The sequence below is a fragment of the Myotis davidii genome, unplaced genomic scaffold (genome assembly GCF_000327345.1).
Source record: "Myotis davidii unplaced genomic scaffold, ASM32734v1 scaffold44, whole genome shotgun sequence".
Lineage (NCBI taxonomy): Eukaryota > Metazoa > Chordata > Mammalia > Chiroptera > Vespertilionidae > Myotis > Myotis davidii.
This window is the reverse complement of record NW_006299705.1, coordinates 11426032-11434595: the sequence shown is the minus strand read 5'-3', so window position 1 is coordinate 11434595 and position 8564 is coordinate 11426032. Positions and strand designations below refer to the sequence as shown.

Genomic DNA, 8564 nt, shown 5'->3' with positions numbered 1-8564 from the left:
ACTTGGAATAATTATTTTAACCCCCTCAAAGTGGCAATTACCTGGCAACGAGGAGAGGGTTTGATTGGATTTTGGTGGAAACTTATCCACAGTAGCTAACTAGACCTGGTGGGTTTCTACTTCCTTCTTTGCGTTTTGGATTCTGGGAGGCAAGAGGCCGCTTTACAGGGTCATCCCAAGTTAAGATTCATCAAGATGCAACCATCTCGGTGTGACTGGAGCTTGGAAGGCCCGCGGAACCTGGGTTTTGCGGTTTGCGTGGAATCCAGACTCCGCAGAGGGAGGCAAGACCTTCCTTCCGGGGCCTGGATTCATCTGAAGAACCCGGGGCGGTGGGAACCCAGGCGATGCATTTGCTTTGGAGACGGTGGCGTTTTCTCTTGCAAAGGTGTCCGCAGTGCTGGCATGGAGGACTGTCTCGAGGGGTCAGGGCAGCAGTGAGATGGATCCGAAGTTAGACCGGAGGCCTGTCAAGTCACGGCCACTGCGGGGGGCTCTGTGGGACCAGTGGCCGGCTTGGGCCCACAACAGTGGGGTCGGCTCTGGTTTCCTCCCTCTCCTCATGCCCACCTCTGCCCACCACCCTCCTTCTGCACCTGGGTGCCAGTCATCAGGGCGCTGTCTCGGGAAACAAGCTCCCATAGTCAGGATTATTGAACCAGTGCAGTACTTTCATTTTGCAAAACCAATAGCCCCACCCCGCCACTCCAAAATAACAATAAGCATTTAAAAATCATAAGAGAAAAGCAAGCTATTTTCAGGAGTGTAAGACTTCTTGAATATATTGAGACATGGGGGGTGGGGGAAGGGAATAAGAAAATCCACCACTTTACAGCAATCAGGTTTTACATTATTCATTGATTTAGTGGAGGAAATAGCCAATCAGGAGCCATAGATATGAATGCACGTCTCACCGTGCTGTTGCCTTACAGTAAACTATTTGCATCTTTCTAATGGATTGGATATTTATCCAGGGATTCCCATTGTTTGAAAGGTTTGGAAATTTAGTTCCTTAAACATTTAGAAAATATGACTTTGTTCCAGTCTTAATATTCTTGCATGGAAGAACTCTCCCTCCTCTTTTGTATGGCAGATTACAGTGTTCAAATCCCTAGTATTTTTTGAGAATCCCTCTTCCCTCCAAGCTAAAAATAAAATAAAAGAAGAAAGAAAAAATTAATTTCCAAACACCTCCAGATTCTGCATATTTTGCATTCCCATTATCATGCATGTCTCCATTTAAATGCAAATTAGCATATTTAACTCTGTAGGTGCTGAAGACCAGCATACATTGTATTGGGGTTTTCTGGAATCTCTTGTCATTTTAAGGAATCATTGTAATTGCAGTACTTTAAATGAAGCCAAATATAGACATGCTTATGTATATATTAAAACTATGATAATTTGTTTTCTTGACTGTTTTCCAGATGACTCTACAAAGAAGTATAACATGAATAGACATCCCACCAACCAAAGGTAATTTTAAATTTTACATTTGACAAAATTAAAGTGATGTATAAAATATTATTTACTGAGTGGCAAGCCTGCAGTATATTGCATATCTCCCAGTTCATGCAATAGATACAATTCCAGAAAAATCCAAGTTTCCATATATGCAATTGTCTCCCTCCCCCCCCCTCCCCAGGTAGCCTTTGTATATTACATATCAAAGATAATGTAAATATAGCCTGTAACTTCCTATAAAAAAGGAATTTGGGACACAGAAGAAATAATAGGATACTTTTATTAGAAAGCAAGCCAGTCAAGTACCTTGCCTGAACTATACAAATCACTGTAAATTAAATGGCTTTTATGTAGAAAATGGTAGTCTTGACTATATTAGTAGACTGTGTTTTATATGCATGAGAATCATCCAGACTCAATATTAAAAAGGATTTTGGTGATAGGCCAATTCTTTATATATTCTGCAGTAATCTGAATAGGATTCATAGAGGTGTTCTAAATATTAGTGGCAAACCTGATGAATTTTCATTTACGGAATAGCATAGTTCTGATCCAAATATGTGGAAAATCATAAATTTTCACTTTTAACTTAAGCAGAGATTGTTTATTCCAAAGAAAACCAGGATGTTTCCATTCATGTTTCAGCCATCTGGAGACCTGTAAAAAGATTAGAAAACAAGCATGACAATCACGTCCTAATCTACTGGCCATTAATGGGAATTTATTAGAGAAGGAGCATGCAAGCCATTTGAATTCAGTATATTCTTCAATATGCAGATTTCAAAACGGGTTTTCTGTAGCTCAGCTAAATAGCTTTTGGAAAAGCAAAAATATCTGGAATAAGAACATGTAAGTGTTAATAACTGCTCCTAACAATGTATGGTAGACATTGCTAGGAATCTTTAGAGCACAGTTGTTTCCACTTGTCTCGTATACATTTCAACATGTCCTTGAAATGTGTATGATAAACTATGATACGAACCTTGACAATTATCAAAATGATAAGGTACTCAGTGTTAAATCTTGCTATATATCTTTTGTTTTCATACTTTGAAAGATGATGGTTGAAGTAAAATATTTAATTGGCTGTTTGGTTAATGAACAGACTGGCCATAATCATTATGTTGACTATTTTCACTTTTCGGGCTCTCATAATGAATCTATGTTACATGTATGAGGCATGGAGGCCGGTCCTGGAGTCAGTTGATATTACTATGTGGGACTGCCTTAAAAGATGCTATTTTAAGACAGTATCTTTTGTAGCTTCTAATTGTAGAAGCAACTCAAATGTTTAGTGTCTTGGTTTTCATGATAGTTAATTGGGTTCTAAAATGCATTTAATTGTTAAATATGGAAATATAGCAACATTAATTTGCAAATTCACACAAATATGGGGGTGATATACACAGACATATATGCATTTATGCATCAGATCTCTTTATTTTCACCAACATCCTTCCAAGACATATATAGAGCAAAAAGATATTCTAAAAATAACTGGCATTTCCTGGGGTTTTTACTTAAGGAATTGAATTCATCTAATTGTATGCTTGTTCTATGTAGTACATGCCAATTCACTAATGATTCTGTTTCTAGGTCTTGGAAAGCAAGGCCACAATGATTTCAATCTTCCAAGGCAGCAAAGCTCATTAGGATTTTACATAATGTCAGAAGTGACATGAACACATACCTCAGTGATATGTTCAATTTTTATCCAGTAGTTTATGTTGTGACCTCTTAGTTCAAGAAGAAACAGTAACTCTATAGGAGTATATTTCTCTGAATTAGTTTGTAGTTTGATATATATATATCTCACAATGCAGCCATTTCTTATTGTACTTCCTGGACCAGAATTTGATAAGAAAAATAGATAAGTGATTTTCACAGTGTAGTATTTTTTCAATAATCAGGACAAGAATGCTCACCAAAAAGTAAATTAATACAAAAATTAGGGAAAAATTGGCATTTGTGTTACTAAATCATATCTTTAATTGGTAGAATGTTGTTGTTTGTACTCTTGATTGGGGGCTTTTCTTAGCAATTCTGATTTTCTTTACTTGTCAGTCATTTCTATAGAATTTACATATGTATGCTCTGTATGTAATTTGGTAAGCATATTCCACTCATGTCTTAAATGAATAAATTCCTGAATCAATGAAAAAGTGTATTTTAATTCTGAAAGTATTTTAGTGATTGGGGAAAATAGTTAACCTATAGAAATGAGAGTATTGCGATAAACTAGTGATGTGTGAAATGAATATGGAGATTTATGACATACAATTGTAGCATATATTTTAAAGAATAGTAATACCACCAAATATAACTCGTCATTATGAGAAATAGTCCATCAAACTTACCCATTGTGAGTATACATCTTATATGGACTGCACCTTAGATATTCTGTTGAGGGGCATCTGTTAGAACTGTACATATTATAGATGCATTAGACATAGATTACTCATTATGAAGGAGAGAAAAGAAGAGAGCTCTCTTAAGTGATCATATTTACACTTTGAAAAGTCCTAAGAAAAGGTATGAGGCTAATTAGTTAATAAAGTATTCCCCCTCGAGATAGAAAAAAGGTGGGGGTGGGGAAGAGGAAAGGGTTCTGCTCTTAACATGCAGGTATCTTACGTCTTCTTCACTGAAGTAACATTCCCTTTTTTCATAATTTCATAAGGGAGCCTAGTATATTTTGACCTTCTGTATAAAAGTTGATGTTTGAAACTATAGACAAAGGCTCAACATTTATTGCAGTAGAGTTGTGTACGACATTAGAAACTATTGCTGCAGTGTTTACCTGTTCTTCATTCTAAGGCACACACCCTATAGAGAGTTATTTTATAAAAATTGGGATGAAGTTGGCTTGCTTAGAGCATTCATTTTGAACTTACAGAACAAACACTACCCTATCACCATGGCACATAAACACATAACATGCCTGAGCTGTGAAAGCCATTAAAAACGCACCACCAGAGCAAACTGTCCATGCAATCACACGTAGACTCACTGCCTAATACAGAGCTGATTCCCAGCCCCAGAAAGCAAGGCCCTGCTTTAAGCAATAGCAAAGTGCCTTCCATCTGTCTGCCCGTGCAGTCTGCCATAGGAGAAATTCAGGCAAAGACGCTCCCCAGATCTGAAATGCTTTTATCTGTCCTCAGAGAGAGATTTCTTCCAGTCTTTGGATATTAGAGCGATCGACACTAGCACGGAGGAGGTAAAAGGCCGCGGGTTGCTTTTCCAGGAGCAGGCGGCAGTGCTAACGGAAGAGATGTTGCTTGAGAAAATAGGGCTTGTTGCAATGCTGCCGCTGCTGCTGCTGCCTCTGCCGCTGCTCTGCTCGGGCAGCAGGCCTGGGGCAGTCGGCTGATCACTGATGCATATCAATAACCATGTACTTGAGATTTCTCATGACATCATCATTACCTTGGTCTCCAGCGGTCTCAAACCTTTGACCTTGCCGGGCTGGTCCACATTTTGGCAGTGAAAGCCCTTCCAATGATGGTCCTTTTCTCCTTCTTTCAGACCGGGGGCAGCAGCACGCCAGCAAGACGGCATCTTCTCTTTCCCAGCCTAGAAGCCCTGTGAGATCGAGGATCTTCCCCCCAAAAAACACACACACACAAGATATTGCAATCAAGCTGCCACCGCTTGGTAAAAAGCTCATGGTGCTTACCCCAAAAGGATCAGGAGCAGATCTTTTTTGAATCAGCTGTCACTTCTATAGAATGGGATGTGTTTTTCTATTTTTTATTTTTTTGTGTGTTTTTTTTTCTCCTTCCTCCTTAACCTGCGCTGGAAATTGCTGTTGGCTTCCTACGTCTCTGTAGAGGGAGGCTAAGGAGTCTTGCGTGAGAATGAAGCAATTTACAATGCAAATAGAGGCCTCCGAAGGGACGGATGCTGCTGCTCACTCGTAACCGCTTGGTGCACCTTAATAGCTGGTTTTATTTTCTGATATTAATAGATGAATTGTTGGCCGACGCTGCCGGAGATTACTTGCTGAAAGGGGGAAAAAAAAGTTCGGAATAAACTTTCAAAGCAACAGATCTCGTTTGGATGTTTTAGCCGCGCACACACAAACAGAAACCAGGTCATATTTACATGCAAGGAGGAATCTGAGCGCGGCGAGTGTCCTGGAGGACTACTGCTCTTCGGTGCTGCCAGAAAGATCGGGATGTGGAGTCTGGCCAGAGGAAGACAGAGGCTGTGAGGGAAGCGAGTTGTTATCTTTGGTTATCTAGCTGTATGAGTGTATTGGTCTTCATAAAGCTAGATAACCGAAAGTAAAAACTCCTTCAAGATCGCCGGGGAGCGTGTGAGAATGAAAGACTACAACCAAGAGACAGTAAAAACCAGTAAGGTCAGGAATATTTATTGAATCTAACTTTGTTTTCGTTTTTGTTTTCCTTATGAGTAAAGGTGGGATTAGAGGAAATTAAGGGGCACACATTTGCCAAAATATGAAGGTGCCAGGTACTTTGAGAGGGGTTGTTAATAAGGAGAATTGTATAGTGCTAATGAGGTAAGAGGCATGCACAGTTTGTCCTACTTCAAGGCAAAAGTTTAAATATGAGTTATTTTTCCTTTCTTAGAAAGCTGCTGTAGAGGTGACTGGTACCCAGTTTAAAAAAATGATTTCATAGTATGTAGACTGAGGCTGTTCTCTTCTGAGGCCCCCTCCTCTGAAAAATTTTAAGATTATGCTTGGAAACTACATGTATTTGGGGTTTATATCTGATCATATGAAATTGGACTTTCAGCAAAGTTTATACTGGAAGGTTAATGATTTATGTCTACTGAGGACATAGAGCTAGTAGGGAAAATGCAAAAAAAAAGAAAAAAAAGCAAAGGCTGATTTTTATTCTTCTATTCAAAATACAAGGACAGATGCTTCTCTGTTCCAAGAGGGTTTCCTTGAGGAAGCTACTGAAGCAGAAAGACATGATGGAGACGAGATCGCCTCCCCTCTTGTCAAAGTGTTAAAAAAATGTTCTGTCTTACTCTGCGCCTAGCATTGGAAATGAAAGTGACATTTACGCCACAACCCACGTGTGCGCCTCCTCTCTTTTTGTTTAAGGATGATCAGGTCTATCCAGGAAACAGCTCTGGCATCCCAAACTGAAATAATTAGGACGTATATAGACCTGACAAAAATGGGAAGGGGGTGGGGAATCTGAGGGTCTGTCTTGCCTAATTGATTCGGCTAAACGGAACGCAGGAGATGTGAACGGCAGGACGCTCGGATTCCCACGCTCGGGGGGCAAGTGGTAAAGCGGGCCCTGCAGCCTATGACAGGCAGCCCTGTCGGGGGGAGGGGTATAAAAAAAAGCATCAAGTGCACACCATACTCATCTCCATCGCTTAGAAAAGTAGAGGCATTTCCCACCCACAGCCATCTGCAGCCTCCCAAATGGCAGCACCAACTGGTCTGTTGCTGCTGCATACTGTCTGTTTCTGTTAATTTTATAACCACTGTTTAAACTGGCCACAATTAAGTTTGGCTCCCTTCTTTGGTTGAGGTTTCCAATATTTAAGGAAAGCTTGTAGAAAGCAGTCCCAAGAAAGCTCCATTGCTGCCTGCCCTTCATGTCCAATTCTCAGTCCATACTTTTGGTCTTGTGACCACCTTTGGGCTTTTGCTTTGGGTCAGTTATATTTGAAAATCTCTCTCTCTATATATATATCAGACATTATCATCACTTCATCAGATTGTTTACTTCTTATATAATATATCTAGAAACTTGGCTGAATTATGCTAGTAGACACACTGGCATGAAAACTATAAAATCATCAACCTGTAGAAAGTTAATCACTGACAATATGATAAAAGTTTCTTCTGGTATAGTCTCAGCTAGATACGTCCTAAACAGCCATTTTTATTTAATCTAAAAGTGACTATGCTTAGCAGAAACTTTGGTTCTCTGAAGGTCCCCATAGTAGTATTTTTCAAAAATGTCCTCAATTTTCCCACATGTCACCAAGCAAACATTTGTATAGGCATTTAAACATAAATACAAACATTGCAATAAGAAAGTGCCCAAACTGGCCTGTTATCTTCCACGTGGCCTAGATTACTGACAATCCTCAATCCCAACTATGCAATATTTCTTCAAAAGCATTCCACTTGCCTTTGTAGCTTCAACTCCTTTTAAGACTTCAAACTGGAGAAGCCTGTAAAACCATTGATAGTTTCAGTTAGAAACTCTGGGAGACTTTATTAAGGTAAATTCTCAATTTGGCTTTGGAACACGTGCCAAAGTTTTATGACTGTGGTGACTGTTGAGAAGACCCTTGTTTATTTACATTTGAAGCACTGTTTGTGCAAACAACCTTTCATTGTTAAGTGCCTGTATTCCTTTCATTTATTTCATGTCCAGGGGTGCTATTTACCTAGACCCATTGTCTACTACAATTAACATTTACATTACAAAGTGTGTGGTTTTCTTTCTCAAGGAGGTTCAATTAAGGCAATAAGATGTTTGCTGGGGAAACCTATTGTTTACTGAAAGCACTCAATGGAGTCAAATTACTGAAGCTTTTGCCTACATCTTGGTCTTTCATGTAAATATGTTAAATATAACATTTAAGTAAAATAAACAATATTATGATTATGTGTTTGCCATTGTCATATCAAACTTGCTTTGTATCATACTAATGTTACATGACTTATCGATCAATAAAAATGCATTTCAATGTTATTATTTTCATTTTATTTTTTGCTGTTTCACTGCTCTTGCTGCAACATGTCCCAAGTTTTCTTTTTTCTATTACACATCAAACTTTTGACATTTTGTTTTATTTCTGTGTGTTTAAGAGAGGTACTGTATCTGAGCATAGGTCTGAAGGGTGTCTGAGGTAGTCTCTACAATGACCTTATAATAAGGTGATATGTCTTTGAAATCTGAAATATTCCAAAGGCATGCACATTTAAGTCAAAAGAAGTGTAAATATCAGTTAAGTAGTTCGTTGAAAGCTAGTTTTAACATTGGCAGAAACTGGATCAAGTTTATTTAGCATACCACTGCATTGTAAAACAGTTGGAGTGAAGTTGCAGGTTGCGTGAGTATGCATGTTAACTAGTGGGAACCGAGCAC

At 39.0% G+C, this 8564-nt stretch overlaps 2 long non-coding RNA genes across 2 annotated transcripts; one reads left to right on the top strand and one right to left on the bottom strand.

The window, feature by feature from the left end:
* Positions 1-1282: 1282 nt before the first annotated feature.
* LOC107184964 lies at positions 1283-8168 on the top strand. The gene is made up of 2 exons (XR_001515873.1): positions 1283-1476; positions 4993-8168. It is a non-coding gene; the product is annotated as an uncharacterized LOC107184964 (long non-coding RNA).
* Positions 1728-4986, bottom strand: LOC107184965. The gene is made up of 2 exons (XR_001515874.1): positions 4894-4986; positions 1728-2121 (listed from the first exon to the last, which is right to left on the bottom strand). It is a non-coding gene; the product is annotated as an uncharacterized LOC107184965 (long non-coding RNA).
* Positions 8169-8564: the final 396 nt, after the last annotated feature.